The 17,046-nt window shown below is 39.3% G+C and overlaps 1 protein-coding gene across 12 annotated transcripts in view; it reads left to right on the top strand.

The window, feature by feature from the left end:
- Positions 1-17,046, top strand: part of RERE (arginine-glutamic acid dipeptide repeats) — a 416,635-nt gene that overhangs the window by 156,897 nt on the left and 242,692 nt on the right. The gene's annotated exons all lie outside the window — the stretch shown is intronic.

Here is a 17,046-nt window from a genome sequence, read left to right as displayed (position 1 = left end):
TCTAATCAATGATAATAGATGAAGCCAACTAACCTGCTTTGTTTTCCAGGAAAGATACTGCGTCCACTCGGTATATTGAGGTTATTTGTAGCAATTAGAGAGAGACCAGACCCAGCTTGCAGATAAGATGTAGGGAAGCAGGTGGTTCAGAACCTGTTGAACACCAGCAATACCTTCCTTTTTCATTTGATACATTGTGTATATTCGGGTACTTTCCTTACAGAAGTCAGTTTAAAAAAAAAAACTAGCTGAAATCAGTTCTTTGAATTGCTTACAGTGTTGAGGAATGACATGAGTTGCATGAGATGTAATTAATAGGTTGGAAGCCTCCCAGTTTGATGTTTTTCTAGGAGCTGGAGATTAAAGAGATTATGTTATTAACCTGGTACCGTTATTTTGCTGAGCTGTACTGTAGCTGTGCTGAACTTCACATAAAGTACTCGATTTTTTTCCCCCAGATAGAAATTAGTTTTGAATTTTGAAAAATAATGTTTTCAAACTTACATAGATTAGCTTGTATTCACTATACTTTTTGGCTGATGACTGAGAAGATATTTATGTGATATAAACTTATCAAAATTTCTGGGGGAAATTAGATAAACTTATCTAATTTCTGGGGGAAATTAGAGCTCTGTTGTGGAGATTTGGTAGTGTGTAGGTTACCGTACTGACAGAGTCTTTGATTCACCCTTAACATGTTGGACAGTCAGAATGTCCTAGCCACCGAGGAACATATATCAGTATAGACAAACCGCACGTTGATTGCTACAGACCTTTGTACTTCTAGATCACAAGAAAGAGACAGAATGCATTAACTTTTTTCGATACAGGTTACAGATGATACCTTAAAAATAAGGGATGATCTGATTTGTCATTGTGTCAGAAGGCTGGCTGTCTTGTGCAGAACTGAGGGCCAGCCTTTTTCAGCGGAGAGTTACTCTTTTTTTTTTTTCAAAATGCTTCTCCAAAATACTTGTAGTCCGAAATATATGGGAAGTGCTGCATGTACTGTCTCTCATGTGAGAATGTCATAGTTAATAACTTGGAGAAGCCCTGCAGTTAAGGAAACTTCTTTAACATTAAAAAACAAAACAAAGCAAAACCTGCCATTTCCCCTATTTGTGGGGCTGTGGCATCCTGTTTCTGCTGAATATCTCCTTAAGAAAAATCATTTTTGAGAAAACAAGTTTGAGAACTGTTGCACATTCATATTGCATATTCTACAGGATGGTGGGAAATCTTTTCTTCTTGATGTTTAGAAGACTGTGTGGAGGGAGGTTGGTAATGGCTTATTTTCAAAACAGTAGGTTCTTGTTTTGGGGAGGAACTGTGTACTTAAGGGAGGCAGACATTGTTTCAGTAAATCTGAGGACCTTTGTGAAATGTGAAAAAGGTATACAGCCTCTCTGGAAGCTGTTATAAAGGACTGAAAACAACAAAAATGGCTTGAAAATTTTCTGTGGTGCTCCAGCAGAACCACTTGTGGGAGACGCCCCTGTGCTTGGCCGGGTGACAGGTGCGGCCTGTGGTTTGCATACTGCCAGGTCCATAGATGTTTGCCTCTTTGGTAAGGAGACGGTCTTTGACCTTCTCAGTAGTTTTGTTTCTTTTGGGGTTATTATGCATTTGAAGGTGAATGACTTCTCAGTGGAAGATGTTAAAATATTGCCTCTTCTTTAGGTTTTTCTTCTCCTTTTGTCTTTTTTCTTTTTGATCTTTGTCTTTCTTGGTGCAAAGTACTACAGTAAAATCTTCAGTTGGTGATGAAAACCCTTACATGCACCCAACTGCAGAGATTCTCTTTGGTTAGTTGTATCTTAAGGGTTTCAGTAGGGACTTTATGGGGCATCATAAGGGATTCTTCAATGTATTATTAGTTTTTGAGTAGTAGACCTTTTATGGGCTTCCCTGGTGGCTCAGTGATAAAGAATATGCCTGCAGTGCAGAAGTTGCAGGAGACATGGGTTCGATTCCTGGGTCAGAAAAGTCTTCTGGAGGATGAAATGGCAACCCACTACAGTATTCTTTTTGCCTGGAGAATTTCATGTACAAAGGACCCTGGAAAGCTCCAGTCCATGGGGTTGAAAATAGTCAGACACAACTGAGCACAGTGTCTTTTCAGATCTTTTATGCTCATTTGAAATCACAGATAAATTTTTTCCTTTCCTGAATTGGTTTCAATACTCAGATTAAGTCTAAATTACAAATACCTCCCAAAATGTCATTAAGATTGAGCCTAGTGGCGAGCAATAACATGAGGATAAAAATAGACTGTTATGTAATATATGTGCTTGTCCTTGGGGGATAAGCCTATGTTCATACTGTTTGGTCTGAGAAGACTGAGGTTTTATTGAGGAAATGGGTATTTAGGATTTTCGTAGCTAAGGTTTAATCTCATGCCTGGTTACAACCAGTTCTTTCTGATCCTGCTCCTCATTTCTGCAGCTTTTTATTGGTCTTAGAAGCACAGCATGATGGACTTGTAGTTACACTGTCCACGTTACCTCCTACCTTAGGGTCTTTGTACCTGCTGATGCCTCAGGTTTGTGACCCCCCACCCCCCTACCCCCACTCCAACCCAACAGACAGACATGCTGAGCTACTGTCCTCTCTTTAGTACTCCATTCCAGTGCCATCACCTTCCTCCCACACCCCAATTATCCAGATTTCCTTAATAGGTACAGTCTTGAAGTCATGTAGCTTTCCTTCTTGCACTTGTAACGGTAATAATTTTCTGTTTATTTCTGTTACTATTTTAGGATGTCTGTCTCCTCCATTAAGGTGTCTACTCTGTTTCTACTTATTGAATTCCTGAGATCTGCAAGAATAGTGTACACATAGCATGGATTCCATAATACTGGTTTTTTGTTGTTTGTTTTGGCCTCACTGCATGGCTGTGGGATCCTAGTTTTCCAACCATGGACTGAATCCAGGGTCCCTGCAGTGAAACCACGGAGTCCAAACCACTGGACCACCAGGGAAGTCCAATACTTGATGAATAAATAAGTTTCTGAAATTTTTATTCAAAAATATATTGACTAATTGATGATGTCACAGAATAATGCTTCTGGAAGTCCAGTTCGAATAATTTATTTCCCAGTGAATGATTTAACAAGCTTGTTATAAAAACAAAAATCAAAACCTTGTGGAGCTCTGTGTATACTTTGCATCTGTGTCTAATCTAACTTCTTTGTTGTCCATCAGCCATTACTCTATTTCTGAGATGACTGTCATGGTGACAAATTGATTTTTTACACAGCTGTGTGCAGTCAGATTTCTCTTATGGGCATTTTCAGCATAGAGTATTGGTTTCTAAAGTTTGCTGTGGGTGGCATATAAATTTCTTTCTGCTTTTTTCTTCCTTCTTTTCCCTCACTTTATTGAGATATAACCAATACATGACATTAAGAAAATGTGTAGTTACACAGGGAACTTAATTCAGTCAGGAGGGAAACTGCCATTTGTCACAACACGGATGAACCTGAGGTCATTATGTTAAGTGAAAAAGTCAAAGAGAAGTACCACCTGATCTCTTCCACTTGTGGGATCTAAAAAACCAAACTCAGAAACAGAGAACAGATCAGTGGTTGTCACAGGTGGGGAGGTGGGGGATAAGGAGTCAGGGAGGTGAGTGAAGGCAGTCAAAGGGTACAAATTTCCAGTTATAAGATGAATAAGTTCTGGGGATGTAATGTACAGCGTGTGATGGGAGTTAAAAATACTGCTATGTGTATTTGAAAGTTGCTAGGTAAATAGAGTAAGCTCACATGACACACACAAAATTCTCCAGGCCAGAATACTGGAGTGAGTGGCCTTTCCCTTCTCCAGGGGATCTTCCCAACCCAGGGATTGAACTCAGGTCTCCCACATTGCAGGTGGATTCTTTACCAGCTGAGCCACAAGGGATGCAACACACACACACACACACCACCACGAGCGAGTGCACAAAATTAGTGATTTTATACATATATATATATATATATATATGTTGCAAAATGATTATACCACAGTGAGGTTAGTTAGTGTAGCCATCATGACACAATGACACATAGTTATAGTTTTGTACTTACTTAGAAAAAAAAGTTAAAGCATGGAACTTTAAAAAATGTATAGTTTCCCTTTGGTTCAGATTTCTGTTTAAAGAGGGGAAGGGAGTTACCAACTTTTTAACAAATGATATGTCCTACCATTTAGCTCCTGATTCTTCACTGAGTGATTGGTCTCTGACCAGTTAAGAGGCTGAATTCGGTTTTAAAGTCTTGCTTTTCTGAATAATTGAAAGCTTATCTTCTGCAGTCACTCAGACAAACATTCTTTCTCAAAGTAAACCTAAAGAAAACTCTGGCATTTGGTGTTCCAGGACATATATTTTTGGAGAAAATAAAAGCTCATTGATCTGCAACTTTTTATCCATGTCTTCTATCTGTAGAAGAATTTTTAGGTGAAATTGACATGAAAATGAAAGTGTCTTCTTGAGGCATTCTTATTTGGGAGGGAGTGTGAGTTTTTCTGATGATTGCAAGAATTTTTTTGTGTTACAAGAAACATGAATCCTGGCATAAAGGCACCTGTAGGGTTGATAATGATTTAACTTGTGTGACAAGATAATTTGCATGTAATAAACCTAATATTAATCTGCTTAAAGCTTTTCAGTGGATCACTTTTGCTAGTAGGACAGAGTCTAAAACCTTCACATGGCACACCAGACTGTGATAAGATTGCCTGTCTGTGTATCGTCTTTGGATATTTTTTGACAAGAAAGAAACACAGGCAGCGTGTGAGCTTGCAAGGGCTGTCATAACAAAGCACCACAAGCTGAGTAGCTTAAACAGCCGAACGATAGAAATGTATTGGCTCACAGTTTTGTAGGCTGCAAGTTCGAAGTCAAGGCGCTGGTAGGTTTGGTGCTCCCGTTGAAGGTACTGGAAAAGGATCTATCTGTTCCACGCCTCTCCTAGCTTCTGAGAGTTCCTCGACTTGTCTGAGCATAGCTTCAGTCTTCACATGGCATCTCTTTGTGTGCCTGGTTTTGGGTCTCACCAAATTTATCCTTTTTATAAAGACACAAATCATTGAATTAAGGCCCCACTCATTCTAATTAAAAGTGATCACATCTGCAGTGGTCACTTTTTTCAGGAAGGTCAGTCACATTTTGAAGCACTGAGGTTAGGACTCAGATGTATAAATTTTGGTAAGATGCGGTTCAGTACATGACAGGCAGGAAGAGCGTTGTTGCCAGGAGGACTCAGGTTTGAGTGACCGGAGTCTGTGACCACTTCAGCTCTCCTTAGTTGTGTGTCCTTCCAACACCTGTGAAAATATATTTATTTTCAATCACGTTTTAGTATACTTTTCATTGTGGATTGCATTAATTTTTTTTTTTCTGTTTCTATTGAAATTTTACTTTGCCTTTTCCTAAGCCTAAAGAAATGATTGCCTTTTAGTGTTTATTAGGAAGTTATTCAAATCCTGCATATGTATAGGAAAGAATTTTAGCACATAAAAAGTTATGACTTTATGAGGGTGGAAGAAACAAGAGAAACTTCTAAAGTTATTCTAACCAAAAGAATGGGAAGTGGCAGAAAATCTGGGGATGAGTTAACTCTATCTTTTTCTGTTTCGTAAGGAAAGGAAGGGTCTTTGAGTGAAACACGTACCCCAGAGCTTGCTGGAGTGTTTGGTGTCAGCCACAGGTCAGCAACCTGTTAGAAATGCAGTCTCAGGTTCCGCTCCGGATCTACTCAGTCAGCATTTTTGTTTTCGTAAGATTTCCAGGTGTTTTAAATACACATTAAAATTTGAGAATCATTGACGTAGACCAGTGCTTCCCTGTGTTTTTCAAGTTAGTGCACAGATAGAAAATGAGTGCATTGCCATGAGGGTTGAGAGGCCCAGCATCCCAGCACACTCACAGCAGACTGGAGTTTAGGCAGATCCAAAAAAGGGGAGACAACTACTTCTGACTGAATACACTAAAGCCTTTGACTGTTCAGATCACAATAAAATGTGGAAAATTCTTCAAGAGATGGGAATACCAAACCACCTTACCTGCCTCCTGTGAAACCTGTATACAGATCAAGAAGCAACAGAACCAGACATGGAACAACAGACTGATTCCAAATTGGGAAAGGAGTTCATCAAGGATGTATATTGTCACATTGCTTATTTAACCTATATGGAGAGTACGTCATGCAAAATGCCAGCCTGGGTGAAGCACAAGCTGGAAACAAGATTGCCGGGAGAAATACCAATAACTTCAGATATGTGAGCTTGAGAACAAATTGTCAGTTGTGAGGGACAGAGGGAGCTGTAACTGTGGATGGCTACACCATTATAACCGTGGATGCCCACTGTTTTTAAAGCACCTGCTCCTTTTCAATGCTGGACTTCCTTTACATGTGTTGTTTCTGCTCCTGAAAATCTCTGCACAAATGAGTCATTGTTTTCCTATAATATCTATGGGGAAACAGGCCACACAGCTGGTTTGTAAGTCTGCATGGGCCTGGGAGAATTGATTAAAGCCCAAAATGGATTGACCTTTGATGCTTTTGAACTGTGGTGTTGGAGAAGACTCTTGAGAGTCCCTTGGCCTGCAAGGAGATCCAACCAGTCCATCCTAAAGGAAATCAGTCCTGAATGTTCATTGGAAGGACTGATGTTGAAGCTGAAACTCCAATACTTGGGCCGCCTGATGCGAAGAGCTGACTCATTTGAAAAGACTCTGATGCTGGGAAAGCTTGAAGGCAGGAGGAGAAGGGGATGACAGAGGATGAGATGGCTCGATGGCATCACTGACTCAATGGATATGAGTTTGAGTAAACTCTGGGAGTCGGTGGTAGACAGGGAGGCCTGGTGTGCTACAGTCCATGGGGTTGCAAAGAGTCTGACATGACAAGCCATTGAACTGAACTAAACTTGATAAAATTACTGAAGATAATGAAAATAAGAAACATAGTTACGCTGAAACTAAAGAAGGGATAGGCCTATTTCTTAGAAAATGCAAATGAAATAATTAATTTGCTCCTTTTCTTTCTCCTACTCCTGAAGTCAGTACATTGCCTGCTTTTGAAAGTTGTTTCTCTCTCTTACTAGATAAATATAAGGATTAATTGTTAAAAAAGTAAATGGTTAACAAGTATGAGAAGTACGTTGAGCAGGGTGAGGTAAGGTGTTGCAGAATATTTAGGATAAATTTTGATTACTGAATTTGAAACCTTAACCCAGCAACTGAAAGGGAAAATACATGGTTTATGTATCTAATAAATGTGAGCGTATTGTATTCATTAAGGTTTTTTTTTTTTTTTTAAATGGAAACTGGAGAATATCGGCCACATCTACATGAAAATAATTTGTTGGTAGAGTAACTCACAGACTGGGTGGACACCTATCTGGATTGAGGGCAGTTCGGATTTTGGGTTAGCAGAAACTCCTGACCGTTCCATCTGGGTGCTACCCCCAGAATAGTGTCCTTCAGCATTTTCCTGCCTTGCTGTCACTCAGCTCCAGTCACAGTCTCAGAAGAGTAGGTTGCTTGGTGGAACTTGAATTGCATGTCTGTGTCTTGTATAAAAGAAAGACAGATACCTTGCTTTATCGCTCCCCCTTAACTCCACCTGGTGGGGCTATGGTGACTTCCCCCAGTGGAATACAGGGGTGGGGGCTCGTAGATGAGAGAGGTCCCCACGTACCACTTCGTCAGGAGACTGTCACTGTGGCTCCAGATTCAGGGAGAACTTCTAACGACATATGGATATTTATAAATAGTTTGTTCTGCTATGCATGTGCTGGGTAAATAGAGGAAGAGTGTCAGCACGATGTGTGATTTGTGCTGGTTCATATGCAACTTTCTAGGTGAGAGGTGTGTGAATAGAGGGGCTGGGATTAGAGTGTGCAATTACATGGTGTAATATAGGTTACATTTTAGCAGAAAAGGAAAGGTAGGTGAGAATTTAAACCTTCAGTTTGGTTGTCACCCTGGTGAGAGCCCTTTCGTTTCTTTCTAAAGTGAAATGAGTAAATGATGCCTGCCCTGGGGCTCCGTCTCCAGAGAGGTGCCCCCACTTTCCATGCCTGCTGTGCTTGCCTGCACAGAAGCCCCAGGTTAACCTGTACTTTTTGGGTACCTTTGAATCAGCACCTGTTGTTTTCATGTATTTTAAATATTCCCTAAGGCAATTCTTCAGCCACTCTGGGTTCCTGCTTGGACAGCGCTGTGTTATTTCTTGAGGATATGCCTACTGATTAAAAAAAAACAAACCTGATTTTAGAATCACAAAAGTTTGAGTAAGCTGCTCCTTACTTATCCTGTATTTTATCTTTAATATACATTTTTTTAGTGAAATATAAGATTTTCCCAGATGAACACACACACTTGTGTGTGTGCGTATATATATTCCAGAGTGTCAACATGACAAGCAGTGAACCAGAATGTATCCTTAACCTGTATATTCCAAAAGAAACAGAAATGTTTTGTATGTGCCCATTTTTTGATGAAAATCACCCTTACTCATGACAGATACGTGTTAAATAGTAATCCTTTGAAGGCATTTTTTATGAGCAGTTAATCGTCAAACTCCGAGATCTAGCTTTCTGGTCATATATTCACCTCGGTTTCCTGGGTCCCAGTTGTGGCCTAAATCCAGAAATCCTTTGACACCTCCTCCCCGTAGGACTTCCCCTCCGAGGGTCTCTCCCCATCTCACAGTCCCTTTGCTGCTGCTGCTAAGTCGCTTCAGTCGTGTCCGACTCTCTGCGACCCCTGAGGCGGCAGCCCACCAGGCTCCCCCGTCCCTGGGATTCTCCAGGCAAGAACACTGCAGCGGGTTGCCATTTCCTTCTCCAATGCAGGAAAGTGAAAGTGAAGTTGCTCAGTCTTGTCCGACTCTTCGCGACCCCGAGGACCGCAGCCTACCAGGCTCTTCCGTCCATGGGATTCTCCAGGCAAGAGGACTGGAGTGGGGTGCCACTGCCTTCTGTGCACAGTCCCTTTACCCATAGATATTTCATACCTGGTTTAAATACCACCATTCTCATTTCTCTTGTCTTTTCCTTGCTGGTCCACTCCAGAAGGACATGAATCTTTTTTCCTTTTAGTTCATTGATGTACCCCAGTCTGGGACATTCTAGGCACTTTGTTATTTGTTCCTTAGATACTTAACAGGATAAGCAGGGTGATGACTCCACATGTGTTCACGCTGTGTTTCATGGACAGCCTCTTGAGTAGCATTGTCTTAGCTGTACTGCCTTTAGGAGGTGGGCAGTAAACACATGTACAGAATCGTTGATGTCAGGACTTTCTTCAGAGGGGTCCTGAGCTATTGAGAAAGTTTACTTTGGCTTAAAAAATTGGCATTCAGTTGGTTAAAAGTTATAAATTAGAAGACATGGCTCTATTTTTTAAAAAGTTCCACTTACAAAACTTATCCCTTCTATAAATTAAATAAATTTTAAGTTAATTTTAAGAAATTTTTGAATTGTGATTGGTCTTGTTTATAATTAATAGTTTTAACATTGACTTGCTTATTAAGTAAAATAAATTCAATATTTGATTTCTGTTGTTGAGTCTTTTAACACAAACCTTTAAAGTACTTAGCACTTCTTATAAATGAAATTAATCATAACCTATGAATAAGGTGCCTTAGATATTTCAGGGTTGTGCATAAACTCACTTAGGTTTTTGGATCAGTTTCTTACAGAGAAGCAGTGTAGGACAGTCTAGTTTTACCATGGGAGAGGCAGGCGCTGGCAAGGGACAACCTCTGTGTCTTTGTTTCTTCACCAGTAAAATGGGGATCAGAGTACGCACCTCAAGAGCCGTAATGGGGATTACATGAGTACACCCACACATACACACGGGGCTTCTTTAGAAAGGGCAAGCATATAGTGCTTTGGGCAAAAGTGTTCAGGTTTCCTGTAAGATCTTACCCAATTAAATGGCCCTAGGTAGTGTGTTTTGTTTTTAATTGTAATTTCAAGAATAGTGTTCCAAGCCACATTCTTTCAACTATAAAAAGAACAAAAATATCAAGTCCTGATTTCTTATTAACTTCCAAAATGTTAATATAGTTTTGATTCTCTTAAATCTTTCTTTAAATAATTCTAAATCTTCTCAGGGACAGAAGATGCATATCAATTTAAGGAGATAATTACCATCAAATTGAGGTTACTTAATTTTTAATCCTCCTAGGTCGAAAAGATAGTACCTACTGATGGAAGACATTTATAGTCACTGAGTCTCCCTCTTCAAAACTGTAGAAGCAGATGGCTTCTGACCTCATGTAATCTAATTCTTTGACTATTCACAAAAGCCTGCAATTCTTCTATGGTTGACTGCCTGACTTTTTAAAAAATTTATTTTGAAAAATTTCACTTTTGGTTGTAAAAGCTGTTAAAACATGACAGGACCCTAAGATATGTGTGCTTCCTCTCCAAAGATGAGGGGCTTTGATCCCAATTAAGATCTCGTGTTCTTTTTTCTTAGGAGTCTGTTATCCTTGTGGATATTTAAAATGTTCACTGAAATGTTTGCCTGCTGGTGGTGATGACAGCTCATGAAATTATTTGTGACACAAGAGTGGGCTCAGGCAGAAACTTTCCTAGCAAGCTGCTTTGTTTGTGCAAATGCTCAGAAAATATCTCAGTGAAGTGTGGAAGCCACACGGAACTTCTGGCGAAGGTTATTTTGAGAGGGGACATTCCTCTACTCTCAAACACCTCTGCTCTGACGTTAATGTGGCTACCGTTGAGCGTAAGCTCTGGCTGTTCAGGGCTCCTTTTGGATGGATCGGTCATGATGCAGTCCCAGGTCTGTGTACTTGAGTGTCTGAATCCAAATTGGACTTGCCTCCAATTGGTTTCAGTTTGCCAAGGTTGATAGAGAGCTTTTCTTTGGGTGGAAATGGTTACCAAGTTTAATTACTGCTCCTTCAGACCCTCTCTGAGTGTTGTGGTAAACACAGAAAGCATTTCTGTGGGAGGTGGGGGGGGCGTATCTCAGTAGAATCTACATCTTTCTAGTTCATTTAAAGCATGTTTATTTTTTAAAGATTTTTTTTTTTTTTTTGATGTGGACCATTTTTAAAGTCTTTTTATTGAACATGTTGCAATAGTGCTTTTGTTTTATATTTTGGATTTCTGACTGTGAGACCTGTGGGAACTTAGTTCCCCAAGCAGTGAATCGAACTCATATCCCCCACATTGGAAGGCAAAGTCTTAACCACTGGACGGCCAGGGAAGTCCCTTTAAAGCTTTCATATGAAGGTAAATAAAAGGGAGCAGGATGCAGGGCTTACCAGGAACGCCTTTGAACTCAGTATTTTTTTTTTAATTTATTTATTTTTAATTGGAGAATAATTGCTTTACAATGTTGTATTGGTTTCTGCCATACATGAGTAGTATGTTCAGCAGTATGAATCGGCCATAGATGTACTCAATATTTTGATAAAGAGACTTAAAAACATCCTCTTTTTTAAAATTATTGGTGTGTCACTTGCCTGTTAGTGCCCTGTTCACACGTCAGAGAGCAGGCATACGTGTTCCACTTTCATTTCCCTGTTGTCCTCTCTGTCAGGTTTGCAGCATGGTTTTCACAAAAGAAAAGGTATAAGAAAAATGATAAAGGAGAAATGAATGGTAAAGAAGTTCAAAAAGAATAGATCACCTGGATATTAGAAGCCAGATGGATTTTATGTCCTGTTCCAAGTGATCCAGGCTGAATTCAGTCTGTTTGGAAGGAGTGCGCCAATGAGTTGATAGCGTTGTTCTTGGGTGCAAATGTAGGAATGTTTGCCATCTCTGATCTAGATTCATAAAATGAGCTGAGTTTTCAGTCCAGATGGAAAATGTGACAAGAAACTTAGAGAGGCAGTGCTAGAAAGTGAAAGTGAAGTCGCTCAGTACTGTCCGACTCTTTGCGACCCCATGGACTGTAGCCCACCAGGCTTCTCCATCCATGGAATTTTCCAGGCATGAGTACTGGAGTGGGTTGCCATTTCCTTCTCCAGGGGATCTTCCCGACCCAGGGGTTGAACCTGGGTCTCCCACATTGCAGGCAGAGGCTTTACCATCTGAGCCACCAGGGAAGGAGGCAGTGCTAGAGGTACTCTCTTATCCTCATAGGCATTGCCTGAAAGGTTGTTTTGTTATTTTCAGGTCAGAATGCTCGATACTAACCACTGGAAGAATTCTCGAGCATTTTATAGCAGGAGGTTTCTGAGTATCGGTTCAGTTCAGTCGCTCAGTTTTGTCCGACTCTTTGCGACCCCATGAACCACAGCACTCCAGGCCTCCCTATCCATCACCAACTGATGGAGTCTACCCAAACTCATGTCCATTGAGTTGGTGATGCCATCCAACCATCTTTTCCTCTGTCGTTCCCTTCTCCTCCTGCCTTCAGTCTTCTCCAGTATCAGGGTCTTTTCAAATGAGTCAGCTCTTCGCATCAGATGGCCAAAGTACTGGAGCTTCAGCTTCAACATCAGTCCTTCCATTGAACACCCAGGACTGTCTCTTTAGGATGGACTGGTTGGATCTCCTTGCAGTCCAAGGGACTCTCAAGAGTCTTCTCCAACACCACAGTTCTGAGCATATGTGTCATTAATAAATAAGAGGCCTTTTGCAAGTTCTGTGGGGTAAATTTTACATTGTCAGCTGAGCTGCTTGTTTAGTGAGCATTTCTAGAGCAGTGGTCAGCAGACTCTTTCTGTAAAGGGCCGGAGAGTAAGTATTTTCAAACTCGCTATAGGCTGCACAGTCTCTGTTGCTACTACTGGGCTGCTCTTGTGGCATGAAAGCAGTGACGGCTAAGATATAAGTGAATGAACTGGCTGTTCCAATACAGCTGTATTTATATACACTGAAATTTGAATTTCATGTAATTTTCACAAGTCAGAAAATATTCTTTTTGTTTCCTCTCCAACCATTAAAAAATGTAAAATGCATTCTTTCCTTGCGGGCCTTACAAAAACAGGCCATGGGTCAGATTTGACCTGTAGGCCATGGTGCCGACCTTGGTGCCGACCTGTGGGGTTTTCCTGCCTTGGCCTCTGGTTCTGCCTGTTTCTGTAATCCTTAAAATTCTTCCCTCGCCTGCTGTTTTATGCTACATTAAAAATCATTATTTATTTTCACTTATCCAGTTAAATTAAAAAATAATTTTTACTTGTCTGTATTGTTGAAACCATTTAGGTATTAAATTTGAACTTTTTGTATTTCCTATCAAACTCTACAAGTCATGAAATGATCCCTTAGAAATAAGCTGTTGGGATGGTGGCATTTTGAAACTGTGTTTGTTTTTTTTTTTAAAGAATGTATGTAGGTATCCTCTAAACAGAATCTAAATAGAAACTGAATGAGAAAAGAAGGCCAGTTAGTTAAGATGTTATCATTATATTCTGGCACAGACCGCGACTATCTTCAGAGGTGTTGTGCTGTTACCTTGAAGCTGTGTCTGTGTGTTGGGGAGTCTTGGTCACTGGTCTAATGTATAAAGCAAGCTAAGAGCTCTTGCGGTGACTTCTGGTCCAATGGAACCTAGAAAAACTGGATAACTCAGCAGTGTGGGGAGAGATCCAGTGGGAGGCGGGGGTTCTTTTGTTTGAATCTCCAAGCTGGATACTAAATCAGCCTGGTGGCCTGAGACGAATAGAGTCCCAATCACAGTGGAGCAAAATTTATATTTACCTGGAGTCTAATTGGACTGAGATTTCCTGCAGTTCTGTTAAAATCCTCGGTCCTTTTGCTTAGTGAGCAAGTGTTTGAACTCTTAAGCTCTAGAGGTTTAGCTTTTCCTGGCTCAATTAATTGTTAAATGTTCCCTTTATTATAATTATACTTTGATGCCTTGCTTTGTGGTAGCTGAGGAAATTGCTGAAAAAATTGTTTAATCTGTTACACTCTATCAGTTTTGTAAAACCCTCTTTTTAAAAGGAAACAATTTGGATTTGAAGTGGCATGGTGGTATTTGGGTTGGATAACATCATTTAAATAGAAATGCAGGAATTTGGCTTCGTTCTTGACAGAGATTGGCTTGTATGTGACTTTGACCCATGTGTTTGTCATGTTTCCAGATATTGCCTTCTATTTATTCTGACAGCTTCACCAGCTGAGAAAACCAGACTTTCCACAATTAAAAATAATGTCTATGAATTTAAAGAGGAAGCAGTATATTGTTTTTGGAATTACTTTAAAATACATGTGTGTAAAATGATTTCTTTCCCTTTTGCAAAACGTGTAAATATCTCAGAATAGTTACTGGGGTGCCTAAGTTTTGATTTGGAGCTGAGTACCCTAAATATCAGGAAAAAAAATTACAGGCTTTTCTTTTCTATTCCTTAATACACTTGTGTTAGTATACACTTCAGAATGGATTTTAAGGAGCATAAAATAGATGGAGGGAGATCAGTAAGTCACCTGTTTTTTTAAAGTTAATGCTTAAAATGCGTGGATATGGATAAACTTCAGTCACTTTACTGAGTCTATTAAATTCGTAAACAGTGACTCTTTATCGTTATGTTTGTGTTAACTATCCAGTACCTTTAAATCTTTTTCATTATTTCATTAAATATGTGCTCAAACTGGTTAGGTAGCAGCATACTGTATGTTACGTATGAAGTATATTCCACCATTTGTTCACTCATTTAACCCTTAAATTTATTTTCTCACATATCTCTAAATTTCCTTATTCATCTGCTTTTTCAGGGAATTCCTTTTTCAATGATGTCCAGTGTGATAATGTGTAAGTGTAATGTGTACAACGTGTAAACCAAACTGAAAAAGGCACAGATAGGGTTGTTTTATGTTCTGTTGGAAGGCTGTAGATGTTCTGCTTTCTTTGTGTGCTTGACAGATGGTGTGCTGTCACTTTAGACTGATCAGTAGAGATGGAGCGAAAATACGGTTTTGGGGGGCATTAGATTGTGGCTGTAAGTTCCTTTGAAAAAGGAGAAATGGATTGAGTTTATAATACATGCTTTTAATATTATTTCAGTATGTTGCTTTTCATCATTCTCAGCTTTTACGTTAACGTTTTAATCTGTAAAGCTATGCATAGCTGTTCACTCTGCAGCAGGGCATTATTGTCATTAGGGATGTTTAGTTCTTAGACTTTACTTGTCCTGAACATCCCTTTGGTGCTAGTATTATAAAACATAGGTACTGTACAGTTACCAGATTGAATGGGGGAATGTTAATACTTTGTATAATTATAATTTTTTTCTCTTCAGTAGAGGGAAAGAAAAGATCACAAAAAGTCACACTTGATAAGTTGTAGTTTTATATTATCAGGAACAATTGAACTGAAAAGTGGTGATTTATGATTTAATTACGTCTGTTCACACCTGAAGTTTTCGAGTTTGTATCTGAGAATTAACTCTGGCAGCACTTAGACTTGGGGAAATTATGCTCCTTCCTTATAAAGAATTTTGTGCCTTATATTTCCAGTTAGACAATGGAGACCTGATTTCCAGTTTGCTCTTTGTACAGGCAAGAAAGGCATTTTGAGGAGGAAAAAACCTGGGCTATCTTTCAGGCTCATAAGCTAGAATGCTTTCAGAGTCTGCCACAACTATCCGAAAAATACATGTTTGGCATCACTGAAAGCAGTCTTTTTAAAAATCACGTTTGGCACTCAGGTCGGCTTCGGTGGTGGCTAGCTGTTGTAGTGACCATCAGTTTTGTCATGTCAAGTTTTACTTCTGTTATCTCCCAGCTGCCAGGACCCGCAGTGCTGTGGCACCTGATAAGCTGAGATACAGATTTTCAGCTCTCTTTTCAGCATCATTTCCGTGACTCACTTCTGCAATGATTAGAGGGACTCTGTTTGTATGTTCTGTCCTTGGAATTTACCTACTGCTTTTCGCCTTTGCCCCATGAATGCATTTATAATATTTGGTTATAGGTCTTTCTTTTTATTTCTCCCCCATATTTTCCTTCCTGCATTTTTTCCCCTTGGTTTTGACGAACAAATAATACTTTTTTTTTAAGGGAAAAAATTGAAATTCAAATAAGTAAAAGTAAAGGCACTAAATCATTGTTAATGTTTTGTTGTATGGTCAGTTTCTTTAGTAAGCATGTGTAGGATTATGCTGTTCACTGTTTTGCAATAATGCTTTCTAACTTAACATGTCTTGAACTTACTGCCATGTCAGGAATTATCAGTCATTGTTGCTTCTCATTGAAACTGGATTATTAACCTGGGGTCCATGACCTAGGTGACTGTGAACAGAATTCAGGAAACTGTGAACTTGAGTGGATAAACAAATTGTATCTTTATTTTCACTAATTTATTGCATTTAAAGTGACCTTTAGCATTCATTTCAATTATGAAGGTAGGCAGTAAAGCATAGTAATATTTGCAGTACCTGTTACACCAATATAAATTACAGATATTCTTATGACATCATGTAGAGAAAAACATCTGAAAATAATGTTTATGTTCATCACTACTTTGAGATTATGGAGGCTATTAGGGGAATAACCTAGTAAGTGTTATTATTTAACAAATCTATAAAGAAGTACAAGTATTACATTGCAGTTTTTTTCTCATTTTGTGACAAATATTTCAGTACATGTTTTTGTGAACTTAAAACTTTTCTTTTTTGGTGCAGATTGACTGTATAGATTGCTAAAGGCATCCATGATGCATAGAAACATTAGACATACCCACATCAGTCGATAGATACTATAGTATAACTAGCTATATATAGTTGGATTTTAGGCTATTTCCATTATAAACAACACTGCTAAATATTTATTCATTTCTGTTCACTTTCTTAGAAGTGAAATTTCTGAGTTAAAGGGTGTATCTGGACTGTAGTGATTATTAATGAATTGCTATTACAATTCTTTTTAACTAGCCCTGGTGTACCGTAGGATTTTGGCCTCTGCAAGTGACTGAGTTTGTGGTTTTGAAGTTGGAAAAATGTTCTCTAGGTAAAGCAGGAGACTCATCGTCATCTTTAGGTAGTACATCTTCACCTCAGAGAACGGCTCCGACACATTTGTGCACTCTGTTTTTTATCCACAGTTAATGGTGTGGGAATGAAGAGG

Source organism: Bos grunniens, chromosome 16 (assembly GCF_055505025.1).
Source record: "Bos grunniens cultivar Pamir isolate PY7600 chromosome 16, Bosgru_T2T1.0, whole genome shotgun sequence".
In the NCBI taxonomy this organism is placed as follows: Eukaryota; Metazoa; Chordata; class Mammalia; order Artiodactyla; family Bovidae; genus Bos; species Bos grunniens.
The sequence above is the reverse complement of the archived record's forward strand: the minus strand, read 5'-3'. Positions and strand labels throughout refer to the sequence as shown.